Source organism: Halichoerus grypus, chromosome 12 (genome assembly GCF_964656455.1).
Source record: "Halichoerus grypus chromosome 12, mHalGry1.hap1.1, whole genome shotgun sequence".
NCBI classification, from domain to species: Eukaryota; Metazoa; Chordata; class Mammalia; order Carnivora; family Phocidae; genus Halichoerus; species Halichoerus grypus.
The window spans coordinates 102,027,898-102,041,607 of NC_135723.1; the positions used below are offsets into that span (position 1 = coordinate 102,027,898).

Below are 13,710 nucleotides of genomic sequence, written 5' to 3' on the forward strand. Positions count from 1 at the left end.
AAGCTAGACTGCTGAGTTGAGCCAACGACGCCTGTCCTCTGTTCCTGATCTGACCGTGACCTTTCACTCTTCTTCTGTCTCTGGGTCCAGTTCCTGATTTCTGGCAGAGTGCCTTTTGTGTCTCTTTCCCAGATCATTGGTTGAGGACACATATAGTCCTGAGTTTGCAGAAGATCAAAACTTGGCACTGTCCCAGAGGCCAGGGGCATAGGTGCTTCCTGGGACTTAATCGTTCATTAAGCTTACTTGTGGCTCCAGGACCCCGTGTGTCTCTTCCCCAGAGCATGTGCATGCCGTGACCTTCCCAGGAGGAGAGAGCACATGCACACAGCAGGATAACCCCGGAGGGAGTGGAGGTCACTTTCCAGTAATTGTATATTCACGGAACGTGAGGGCACATTGTTGTGTTACGTTCAGTATGCAAATAGCTCTGTGTCTTGACCAGCTTCAAGGAAAGCTTTGAAACCATCAAAATAGAACTCTGTCTGAAAATGTACTTACAGCACTGTCTCCAAAACATCTGCGCCTGAAGTCCTGAATATCTAAGTGTCTCTTAAGCAGAGCGCTGTCCCCTCTCTCCGCTGCTCTGCATGACAATGACCAAGTGAGGGCTCCTGATTTCTGCTTCACACAGTGACAGAGATGCCCTGACCCCTCGTACTTGGGACAGTCTCAGAGCAGGTACTTTGGCGGCTGTCTTAGAAGGCAGTGCTTTGCAATCTGAGGGCATTTAATTACGCCTCTGTGATCATGAGGATAATAGAATGCAGCCATCTGGGGTCCTGGAGCCTTGAGATGGAATCAGAGGGAAGTTAAAGGCAATCCAAGTTAGGGAACCTGAGTAGCATACCAACAACACAGCCCCCTCTCCGTGTTTTTCCATAGAGTGCACCATCAGAAACAAGAAAATATGACTAATGTGCACTGAAAACGTTTTCAAAATCTAAAACTCAAGCTGGCATTCAACATTTGTGAAATTCTGGGCCACGCATTTTCCGGTCTCATCTCCTGCTCATCTGCCCAAAAATGGTGCTGTGTATGTGTTGGTTCTCTTGCTGGCTCGGGGCTGCTCCTCTGTCCCTTCACGGCTCTGCATCATCTGTTCTCGTACCTGAATCACGCCTGCTTTTCTCCACGCTCACCTCGCCCCGCTCCAGCCTCTGGCCACCCACCCCACTTGAGTCCCTCTGAACATTTGGTGATGGTCATTAGAAGCACTTCTGCAATAAGCATTGGGTCTTAACCCCAGTGTCCACTTAGTGGTTAGGTGACCTCAGGTGAGAGATGTCACCCTTTTGAACCTTGGTTTCTTTGTGTGGGAGGAGCGCACCCAGGTGCCCTGGTTTATTGGCAGCCCCCACTGACCCAGGCTAAGGGGCTGTGGGTGTGTGGGGGGGAGTTGGTCCATGAGACACACAGGTGGGAGGAAGTGCTGGGTATCATAGTCTAAATAAAGTGTTGACTTTGACATGGTCCATCTTGCTTGTCCCAGCCCTACCCCCATAGAGTCCATGTGTCGTCAGCCAAAGTTCATTGCTAAAATCCATTATCAGGGCGTCTGGATTCCTGTGCTCTTCTGTGGACCCAGGTGCCAAGAACATTCCCCTGTGTGAGCCCGCCCTTAACTTCTCTGCCTCCAGGCTTCTTTCCTCTGGGGATCACTTCATGACTGAGGTAGTGTTCTCCAAATGCATTCCTGAAAAAAACAAAGCTCTGTACTTGGTCCTTTTGACTTTCTGGAAAATTATTACTAGCTGTGTCTTGCTGCTTTATTTTAGAGATGTTTCTGCCCAACATGCAAGCCTGGCTCATCCTGCAGATGAGCAGTTGCAAGTTGAGTGTCACATAGCTTAGGATCCTCGTGGAGCCACTGACTTATAGGAGGAGGCCTGTTTGCAAAGGGACGCTGTGTAACCGCGGGCAGTGACTGCTGCCCACCGCAGGCTGTAGGAAGCGATGGCATCATATTCTTTGACTTCTCACTACAGAGTTGGCCATTCTGGGAGGTCACGGGTAGGGGTCCTCTAAATGTTTCCTTTGAAAAAGTCAAGGTATACCCTATGTTTGATAGAACTCAATATCCAGCACCTACAAACTGGATTGCGGTCTTTACTTTTACTTTATACACATTCAATTTTTAAAAATTGGGTAAAGACACATCTCTTTTTAAATTGAAAAGCATGACCATGTAAAATTCCCCATTTTCAGGCTAATCACTGTATACAGTCTTCCTGTGCTTAGAAAAAGCATGGAAAGAAGGATACACACCAATATTGAGATTATCATTTTATATAATTTTTTTTTTTGCAATTTGTTTTTCCTTTCCCTCTCAACACTATGTCCTAAATAAATGTATCTGATATATTTAACTTCTTAGATTCTCTTGTCTGCTTTGTGGATCCACATTGCTTAGGATACTTCAGCGGCCAGCAGATTCTGTTTCTCACACAGTTCTGCTGCCTGGGGCTTCCCTCAGCTGCCGCCAGCTAACTGCATGCCCAGAATTTCTGGCTCCCCTTGTCATTTCTGGTATCTTGAGTGGCTGCAAGGGGGCTGGATAGTGCACCAAATCTATACAGAGGTGTTAACTCCTCGCTAGATGGTTTTTGACGAATTGGAAACAGAAGACGGGAGGATAGGGTAAATTTGCCCCCTTCCTCTCCTGCTCTGGGGAGTGCTATCTCCGTACTGCCTGTCCCAGAAGCATGACCTCTCATGTCACTTCAGGGCTCAGGAGACAATGCCCAGAGAAGTAACGTCTCACCTTGCATCCTTCCCGTTCTCTGCTATCTCTGATCCTGGAGCAAGATGTGACCACAAGGTGGCAGGGTTACACACAGCTTTATGTGGGCAATGCTTTGATAGGTTTGCGGGCTGTGAAGTCCCTCAGGGAGTGAGACCTTCCAGAGCTATGTCGTGGGGCCACTGCCCAGAAGCTGGGGAGTGGGGGAGTGGGGTCACGTGTCAGTTTGATGTGGCTCAGCAGCCTAGTGGGGAGTCTCGGGGTCTGTGCTTCCAAAGGGCAGCAGCAGCTTGGGGTCTTTACAGGCCTGGGATTTATCTCGTCTGTGGCTAGCAGACGCTGGGCACACTTTTGTGGGGTATACAAAGCAGACAGACTCTATATGGCTGAACATGTGCTTATTTGGTTTATGTTTAAAACAACTGGATACGTAGAATTTTGAGGTTAGTTGCTGGCAGACTTTGCAGCAAATGGGTCTCAGACTGAAGCAAGCCACCTAGGGGCCAATGTATAGAGGCTGTCTTTGGCAAGTAACATCCCCCCTCATATTGCTTCCCATCCTTTGCCATCTGTGGGAGGTTTGAGGGACTTTGGGGCTGATCATGGCACAAGATACGGCCACCAGGTGGCAGAATCACACACAGCTTTAATCCTCCAGGCTTTGGTAGATTCACCCATATAGAGCAGTGTCACATTCCAAAGAGGGGAGAAGATTTGGGGTGACTGCAGATCGTCCCATATTTGAAAACACAGAGCTCCTCTTACCTCGGAGGGTCAGGCAGAGACATCGACTCTCGTCAGGGATGCCACTTCAGTTTGTGGCTTGAGACAAGTCCTACTCAGGCTTCACCTCTGCAAGAGGCAATATTGAGGCTCTCCTGTGGGGTCCAAGGGGGCATTGGAGTCCATGATTTCTTTCTGGTCCGTTGTTACCACCCATAAAATATAAGTATGGCACTGTTTAACATTTTTGAAATGAAAACATATAGTATCTTTTTGATTTTGATTAGGGAAAAGGCTTTTTATTTATTTGTCAGAGAGAGAGCTCAAGCAGGGGGAGCGGCAGGCAGAGGGAGAAGCAGTCTTCCTGCTGAGCAAGGAGCCCAGTGCGGGACTTGATCCCAGGACCTTGGGATCATGACCTGAGCCAAAACGCAGATGCTTAACTGACTGAGCCACCCAGGTGCCTGGGAAAAGGCTTTTTAAACAAAAAACAGAAATGATCACCATAAAAGAATGACACATCTAATTATTTTAATGTTAAGAATTTTTTTAAGATTTATTTATTAGAGAGTGCATGCATGAGCATGCATGGATGTGAATGTGGAGGGAGAGGAAGAGGGAAAAGAAAGAGAGACTCAAGCAGACTCCCCATTGAGGGCTAAGCCTGACGCAGGGCTTGATCCCATGACCGTAAGATCATGACCTGAGTTGAAACCAAGGGTCAGATGCTTAACTGACTGAGCCACCCAGGTGTCCATAAAGTTAAGAATTTCTACTCATGAAAAGGCAGTATAAATATTTTTGAAAAATCACAAACTGAGAGAAGATATTTGGAACATACATAATAAAATATTAATATCAAAATATATTTAAAATTTTTGCAGAACAATAAAAAGATAAAGTAGAAAAATGGGCAAATGATGTGGACGTTTTACTGTAAAGGGAAAAAGAAGTGGCCAATAACATGTGAAGACATATTCCATTACGTTATTGATCAGATTGGCAAAATTAAGGAACCTGATAATATTAAATTATAGAAAGGATATGAGCCAAGAACTTGTCTTACTCACTGCTGGTGAAACATTATCTGGCGCAATTGCTTTAGGAAAACAACATTCATTTTTTTCTTGTAATTTGAACATTTGCATACCCTGTGATCGATCAGAAGCCATTCTCTTCCTAGATACATACTCAAGAAAAATTTTTTGACATGTGCACCAGGAGAAAATGTTTACAGCAGCACTATTCCTAATATGAAAAAACTGGAAGCAATCCAGATTCCCATTGAATTCCCATTGACAAAAGAATAGATTATAGGTTTCCCTTAAGAGAGAAAATTCATACTGCCAGGGATGGTTTTAGAATGAGGATCTATGCTGGGTATGGGTGCAGATTCCCATGTGTTGGAAGGATGCATGAGCTGTCAGCTGTCAACGCCTCAAAACACCATCAGTAAAATGTGTTGAACCAGAATAGTGAAGTTTATTAAATTTACAGCAGTCAGAGAAAGCACCACCTTGAAAGTCTTAGTATGGTCTCAGAAGGAGAAAACCAAGGGAGGATATTTGTAGGATTTTAGCACCCAGGTTGGCAGACTTTAAGGTAGGTCTATGTGATGGTTAATTTTATGTGTGAACTTGACTGGCCAGAGCGTATCCAAATTAAACATTATTTCTATGTGTGTCTGTGAGGGCATTTCCAGGTGAGATTAGCATTTTTTAGGGGGGGAGGGACAGAGAGAGAAGGAGAAAGAATCTCAAGCAGACTTCCCCCTGAGCGTGGAGCCCAGTGCAGATGTAGGGCTCCATGCGGGGCTCAGTCTCAGGACCCTGAGCTCATGACCCTGAGATCATGACTGGAGCGGAAATCAAGAGTCGCACATTTAACTGACTGAGCCATCCAGGCACCCTGAGATTAGCATTTGAAATAGTGAACTCAGTAAAGTAGATTGCCCTCTCTTCAATCTGTTCCACTGAGGTCCTGAATATAACAAAAGGTAGAGGAAAGAGGAATTTGTCCCTTTTTTATTTGCCTCATCGATTGAGCTGGGACATCTTATCTCATCTTTTCCAGCCCTTGGATTGGGATTTATACCATGAGCTCCTCTGGGTCTTTGGTCTTTGGATTGGGACTGAACTGTACCACCGGCTTTCCTGGGTCTCCAGTGTGTAGACAGCAGATCACGGGACTTCTCAGCCTCTGTAATTATGAGCCAATTTCTCATAAGTTTTATATCTATCTGTCCATCTATTTATCTGTCTGTCATCATCATCTGTCTGTCATCTCCTACTGGGTCTGTTTCTCTGGAGAACCCTGACTCATGAAGCCCACTATACAGGATACTGATTGGTAATGGGACAAGTTTATATCATAATAGCTTGGGATAGGTGGGCACAGAGAGGTGAGGGTCTTGAAGAGAGTATTAATGGGCAAGCTGTAAGTCTTGAGAAGTTTTTATAGTTGGTTTACAGAGCTATCTTCCTGGGGCAGTGATTCCTCTGAGCAAGCATCTGAGATATTTTTGCTTGTTGCTAACATACTGTTTAGCAAGGAATGAGAAAGTGTGTTTGTTCCAAAATGTTTAGCCCAGAAAGAGTAAAACATGTTTATTCTCAGAATTTGGCACATCAATAAAGTATGTTGGTTTCAGTTCTTTCTCTTCTCCCTTTGATAGTTTTTCAGCCTGGCTGGGGGATAGACCACTGTCTTCTGGGGACATGATCAATCCTGATGTGTACCACTCTTTGCTATGTCATGGGTACAGGCAGACTATCTCATGGGAGGCATTCCAGCCTTTGTAAGTGTCAGAGGTTCTTGTGCTTTTCATTAGAAGATCGCTTGTTGGATCCTTTGATTGGATAGTGGCTGTGTAGCAGCACTAAAACCTGGAGACCACCCACTTGAGCACCACGATGCAAACAAACACTCCAGGAAGGAGTATGGTCAGAGTGTGTAGTCCACATCAAAGCCAAATTAAACGATATACCCAAGTTAAACAAAAAGAAGATCTCATCCCTAGTCTGAAGAGCTGCATGAGAATATTCACTAAATTACCTCATTTAATGATATCTTTCTTTTCCAGAACTTTTCATCATATTAAAAAATCCAAGAGAGGGGCACCTAGGTGGCTCAATCGGTTAAGTGTCTGACTCTTGGTTTTGGCTCAGGCCATGATCTCAGGGTCCTGGGATTGAGCCCCGGGTTAGACTCTGCGCTCAGTGCGGAAAGTGCTTGTCCCTCTCCCTCTGATCCCCCACCCCCACTCTCTCTCTCTTGCTCTCTCAAATGGATAAATAAAAAATCCTTTAAAAAAATCCAAGAGAGATCTGTAGATGTGTAAGTAACATCTTCTCATAACTAAGTACAAGTTCCACCTTGAGAGGCCAGTCACTTCTAAACAGCTCAATTTTGAACCACTACCTGAGAACTCCTCTCAAGTTAGGACTATCCTGAAGACCTAAATCCGTATACAGAGAAAACAGATTCCTATATAATTTATGGGTCATAGCTAATAGATTTTTGTGCTACCAATCCCAAACCAGTCATTAAGGACAATCTGATGATATGTTCCAGCCAAAACATAATGGGTGATAGGCTGCCATCTTAGAGCATGATAAAATTTGAAACCACTCATCAAGTGTGGTTCTGTGCCAGGTGATGGACATTTTAGAATAAAGATCACGCAAAATAGATTTCAAGCAGAAAAGCATAGGTTTGAGCCTAAGGAGGGCACCTTCCCTTTCTTACAAGGTCTGTAAAAGTGAGATAGCTTCAAAATATACAGCAACTGTTCTTGCTCTTTTACAGACTTTTTTTTTTTTTTTTTGGTAAAAGTTCTATTACAAAGGCATCTCCTATGAAAAGCACTTGAATGCTGTTTCTGGGGAGACAGAAAACTCTCCTTTTATGTACAGTATTACAGAGGATTTTAGATTTATGTCTGGCGGTCCTGTTGTGTTGCTTGCAATCTTAAAAATGCTTAGTAGTTGAGTCCAATTACCAAGGAATCCAACTGCCTTATTAAAAGAAAGTGGTATCAAACGAAGATGGCAGCACAGAAAGAAAAGTGAATATAAACCAAATGGTTTTGTTTGTGTATATATTTTGGCTACATCATTAATAAATTATATTTCTATATTGGACTTATACCAAAGAGTGGCTAAGGATGCAAAATTATATATTAATGATAAAGATCTTACAAGCACCAGAGTTAATAGACAAAGAGTATCACTTAACCATCCCCAGAACCTCACAGTATGTAATGACTGAAGAAAATAATAAACAAAATCATGCAGATGAAAGCTTGAGAATCTGTGGCTCCAGCTATCTGAATCTTGTTCTGTGGGTCTTGGGTTGAATCTTTCTACTTTATGTAGATGTCTACTTGATCTGGAAGTCTTTGAGAGAAACTGTTTTCTTCCAGTGGTTATCTAGTTTTAGAGAATTTCAAATAGTCTTCAGCTTGAGGTCTCTATACAGGGCAGATTTTCAATGATTGGAAAATGTTGTGTGTCTTTTTTTTTTTTTTCAAGGATGGGGGGAGGCAAGTGTATATTCAAGGATCAAACCCTTGAGATTTTCCTGCTGTGCTACTTAACAGTATCTGATAAGATCATGTCCATAAGGTTTTAAGGGTCATCTCTCTCAGATGTCTCTTAAGAAAATCAATTTTCCAGGTTTTATGTTATGCAGGTCTTGTTTAGGAGGATAGTGAGCAAAGGGTGCTCATGTTCATGGATGATAAGACTGGATTTATTATGCGAGTTTTTTGCAATATTTGTCCAAGTTTGCTTGCCAGAGAGAACAATCTAGAATCAGAGATAAAATTACTACAGGAATGGGCTGACCTGCTACTAACTCATTCAGAAGTGGCATTGGGTCCCAGAAAGAGTTGACTGCATTATCATTGAAGTCAAAGGTAACACCTAGGTTATAGAAGTTCATGTATCTCTGAAAATGATGCTAACTTTAGCCCAAGAATACTACTGTTATTTCTTTTTTTTTTTTTTTTTAAGGTTTTTTTATTTATCTGACAGAGAGAGAGAGTCAGGGAATATAAGCAGGGGGAGCAGGAGAGGGAGAAACAGGCTTCCCACAGAGCAGGGAGCCTGACGCGGGGCTCGATCCCAGGACCCTGGGATCATTACCTGAGCCGAAGGCAGACGCTTAACGACTGAGCCACCCAGATGCCCCTATTATTTCTATATTTTCTTAAGATTGAGGGCAATATGGGCAGTGAAATTTCTGTGCAAGTGGTAAGGCTTTGCAAAACTTTTCTAGTGATGGGGGCACACATTTTAATGTGATTTCATTAGCAGTATGTTGGAATTCCCCAAACTGAAAACAAAGAATAAAATAATATTTCAACTACTATAAGAGCTATATCTCTTTGGCAAGAAAAAGCTTCATACCATCCCGAGAATAAGCAAACAATGATCAGGAAATGTTCAAAAGCCACTGTGGAAGGTGGTTGAATGTAAGGCATTCACACATGTCCAAAGAGAGCCTGAGGCTTGGGCTCTTATCCCTGTCCCACTCTTTACAGATTTACCAGGATAAGGCTGGTGATAAGTGAAATGTGCACTATGGATAACTATCAGTCTCGGTTGAGTACAGTGGCCAATTTGTCCTTGCTGTGATTTCATATAATTTAAGCCCGTTACTTAAATAAACAAGATCAAATAGCGATAATAAGCATTAGAGAGGGAGGAAGGGACAATACTCCAGAGTTACCTAAAATGTACAGTTATCAACAAAAAACATTTGGACAGGGTGCCTGGGTGGCTCAGTTGGTTAAGCGACTGCCTTCGGCTCAGGTCATGATCCTGGAGTCCTGGAATCGAGTCCCGCATCAGGCTCCTTGCTCGGCAGGGAGTCTGCTTCTCCCTCTGACCCTGCCCCCTCTCTCACTCTCTCTCTCACTCTCTCAAATAAATAAATAAAATAAAATCTTTTAAAAAAAAAACATTTGGACATACAAAGAAAAAGGAACATATGACTCATACACAGGAGAAAAAAAAAAACAGGCAACAGAAACTACCTGTGAGAGGAACCAGATGTCAGATTGAACAGATTAGGATTTTAAAGTAGCCATGATAGACACAAAGACTAAAGGAAATCATGCTTAAAGAAGTACAGGAAGATGTGATGACAAGGTCTAATCAAATTGAGACTGTCAATAGACAGAAATCATAAAAGAGAACCAAATGGAACTTGGAGAGTTGAAAATACAATAACTGAAATGAAGCATTCACTAGATGTGCTCAACAATGGGTTTGAATTGGCAGAAGGAAGAATTACCAAACTCAAAAATAGTTTGACAGTGATTATATAATCTGAAGGAACGAGGAAAAAAAAAAAAAGAGGCTCAGGAAAATGAGGAACATATTTAAGTGCACCAACATATGCATAATGGGAATATCTAAAGGAGGGGAGCAAGGAATTGGAGCAGAAAAATATTCAAAGAAAGAATAGCTGATAATTTCCCAAATTTGATGAAAAACATAAATCTGCACATCCAAGAAGCTTAACAAACTCCAAGTAGGGAAAATTTTAAAAACTTCTATATGTCAACATAGCATAGTCAACTGTCAAAAGCCAAATAAAAAGAAAATTTTGAAAACAAGAGAAAAATGACTGCTTATACACACACACATGCGTACACACACACACACACACAGACACACACACACACACACACGGGAATCCCAATAAGATTAACCACTAAGAAAATAATTCAAACAACATAGTGAGAAATCATTGAGGAATTAAAATGTTACACTAGAATATACTCACTATATGCAAAAGAAATCACTGAAAGAAGAACATAGGATCAAAAATAAAAGATATGAGATATATAAAAAAAGTAAAATGACACGTTAATCCAACTATATCAATATTATTAAATGTAAATAGATTAAACAATCCAATCAAAAGAAATATTATCATACTGGATATAAAAATAAGTTCAACTATATCCTGTCTGCAGGAGACACACTTCTTAAAAAAAGTTTTATTTATTTAAGTAATCTCTATACCCCATGTGGGGCTCGAACTCATGACCCTGAGATCAAGAATTGTATGCTCTTCTGACTGAGCCAGGCAGGCACCCCAGGAGCCACGCTTTTGATTCAAAAAGTAAAGGATGAAAAAAGTTATATCATGCAAAGAGCAATGATAAGAAACCTTGAGTGGCTATACTAATATCAGATAAATAGACCTTAAAATGTGTTACTAGAGATAAGAGGGACATTTAATAATGATAAATGGATCAATGTATTAAGAAGATATATTGGGTGATGGGCATTAAGGAGGGCACAAGATGTAATGAGCAGTGGGTGTTATATGCAACTGATGAATCACTGAACTTTACCTCTGAAACTAATATACTACATGTTAATTACTTGAATTTAAATAAAAAAGATATAACAATTATAAACACATATACATGTAACAACAGAGACTGAAAATATAAAAAGCAAAAACTGACAGAATCAAAGAGAAGAATAGACAGTTCAACAGTAATAGTTTGAGACTTCAATACCTAGCTTTCAATAAAGGATAAAACAATTTGGCAGAAGATCGGAAAGGAAAGAAAGGCTTGAACAACGTTATAAACCAATAAGACCTGGCAGATATCTATAAAATACTTGACCAAGCAATTTTAAAATAGACATTCCTCTCAAGTGCACATGAAATGTTCTCTTTCCTATGCAGGATATACCCTATGCTTGGCCATAATATAAACCCCAATACTTTTAAAAGGACAGAAATTATACAAAGTATGTCCAGAACACAGTGAAGTGAGATTAGAAATCAGTAACTGAAAGAAATCTGGAAAATTAACATATATTTAGAAACTGAAAGCCACAGTCCTAAAGAACCAATGAGTCAAGAAAGACATCACAGGGAAGTTAGGAAATACTTTTAAGTGACTGAAAAAGTTGTAGATTCCTATATAAAAAAATAAGAAAGCTCCCAAATTAATCATCTAATTTTCTAACTTGAGGCCTTATAAAAGAAGCAGACTAAAGCTAAGCAAGTGGAAGGAAGGAAATTATAACAATTAGAGTGGACATTAATAAAATAGAGAAAAATGGAGAACATCCACTAAAGTAATGTTGATTTTTTGAAGACCAACGAAATCAACAGATCTTCAGTTAAATTAGAAAAAGAGAGGATTCAAATTAGTAAAATCAGGAGTAAAGAGGGAACATTACTATAGACCTTACGGAATTTTTTTTTTTAATGACGGGAATAATGTGAACAATTAATCATATGCTGATGAGTTAGCTGACTTAGATGAAATAGAAGAGATTCTGGAAAGACACAAACTGCCCAAACGGACTACTCAGAAGAATTAAAAAATCTGAAAAGACTTATCACAAATAAAAAGAACAAATTATTAATGAAAAACTTTCCACCAAGAAAAGTCCAGTCCCAGAATTCTACAAGACACTTGCAAAATTAATGCCAATTCTTTACAAACTCTTCCACAGGATAGAAGAGGAAGGAATACTCCCCAGCTCATTTTACAGGGCCAGGATTACCCTGATGTGAAAACCAGACAAAGGTAACACAAGGAAAGAAGGCTACAGACCAGCACCTCTTATGAATATAGGCCAATGTAAGTGACCCAAATCACCTGTCGAAGTTTCTCGGTAAGACTGCACCAGCCTTGGAGGCAACAGCAAAGGAGATTCCACAGCTCCATGCCAATTTTCTTCTCTATGAATTTCCTCTTATAGACTTAAAATAGAAAGTGACGAGAGAGAGAAAACAGAAGAGCAGAAAAAGAAGACACGTGTCTACCAAAGATAAGAGTTTTCAGATTTGATCAGATGATCAAAGAATTCCTAAAAAGAGTTACTCATCCCTGGGGAAACGAAGCAAACTTGGCATTTGGGAGCTTGACAAAAAGAAATCATAGCTCAGACCCCTGCGTGTGCCGCTCTGGGAGCCTCAGAGAAGGTTGCTGTCCCCAGTTGTCCTGTTCTGAGTAGAGATTGTAGAACCACAACAGCAAGAAGGTCTTGGTTGGATCTTGGCAAAATCTCCGGGATTATCAGCCGTCAGTTTCCCAAAAGGACCACCAGAGCATGTGTTGAACAAGCAAAATGAAATTTATTAAACTTACTGGAGTAAGGGAGAACACGATCTTTTTTTTTTTTTTTTTTAAGATTTTAATTATTTATTTGTCAGAGAGAGTGAGCACAAGCAGGGTTAGTGGCAGGCAGAGAGAGAAGCCGGCTCCTCACTGAGCAGGGAGCCCGACATGGGACTTGATCCCAGGATCCTGAGCCGAAGTCAGTCGCTTAACCAACTGAGCCACCCAGGTGCCCCAACAGAGTCTTAATAAAAGAAGAGATAAGCCGGGGGAGGGTGGGAGCCTGGGTGAATGATTAAAGGAGGATCTTGCAAGGAGGGCAACTCTTTGGTTTGGACAGAGCCTCTGATAGCTTTGGATAGGTGGGCATGGTAAGATGAATTCCAGAAGTGAGTATTGATTAGCGAGTTAGTTGGTTTTAACTTGTTAGTTTTAACAAGTAAGCTATCCAGTTGGTTCAGTGTCTTAGCTATTTTTCAAAAACATACTTGCTTCTGGAAGATGAGTGGTGTAGCCTTATCCAGGTATTGCTTATCATAGAATGGAAACATGCCTTTTCCCAGAATTGTTTAGATCGTAATCATTCTCTGAGAATGACAACAGTGTTTAGCAAATCAAACTGAGAGAAGATGAACTTCTACCTTGTGGAAATAAAGAAGACTCAAATGAGAACCAACAGAGGCTGTTTGTTCATAGCTTGCTACAGCAAAGGTCAGCTATCATCCCCTGTTTGCTTGGGACTCACAGGCGGGCAGGAGAGAAAGTGTTACAGTAAAAAAAAGAGACGGTGTGCTCTGATTGGAGGTTGTTGGCTCAGGAAAGCCGGAGGTTGGCTGTCTAGAAACATGACATTTTATTTCATTAGTTTGGGGGCATATTGGGCTTTCTGTGATGGCCCAGAGTTGGAAACCAGGCAAAAAAACAGAGAAATTGGCAGTTCCTGACCAGTCCTGACCATTTGGCCCGGTGACTGCAGAGGCTGTGGTTTGGCTTTTCAGCCTGGCTGGGGGTCAGAGTCTGATGTCATAAGTGGTCTGGCCATTGTCTGTTTGTATCTTCAGTTTTACAGCATGGACAGGAAAGTATATTGACCTCAGTTCTCAATTGCAAATGGCCCCAAAACATATAGGAGTGATGA

The 13,710-nt window shown here is 41.4% G+C and overlaps 1 long non-coding RNA gene across 2 annotated transcripts in view; it reads left to right on the forward strand.

Annotated features, from left to right (window-relative positions):
* LOC118520837 (uncharacterized) overlaps window positions 1–13,710 on the forward strand; it is a 146,148-nt gene that overhangs the window by 31,893 nt on the left and 100,545 nt on the right. The window contains exon 3 of one of the 2 annotated variants that reach the window (XR_013443022.1): window positions 1,493–1,919. The exons of the other annotated variant lie outside the window; for it this stretch is intronic. This is a non-coding gene — a long non-coding RNA (uncharacterized LOC118520837). Of the gene's footprint in view, window positions 1–1,492; window positions 1,920–13,710 lie in introns of those variants that run through there. 2 annotated transcript variants of the gene reach the window in all.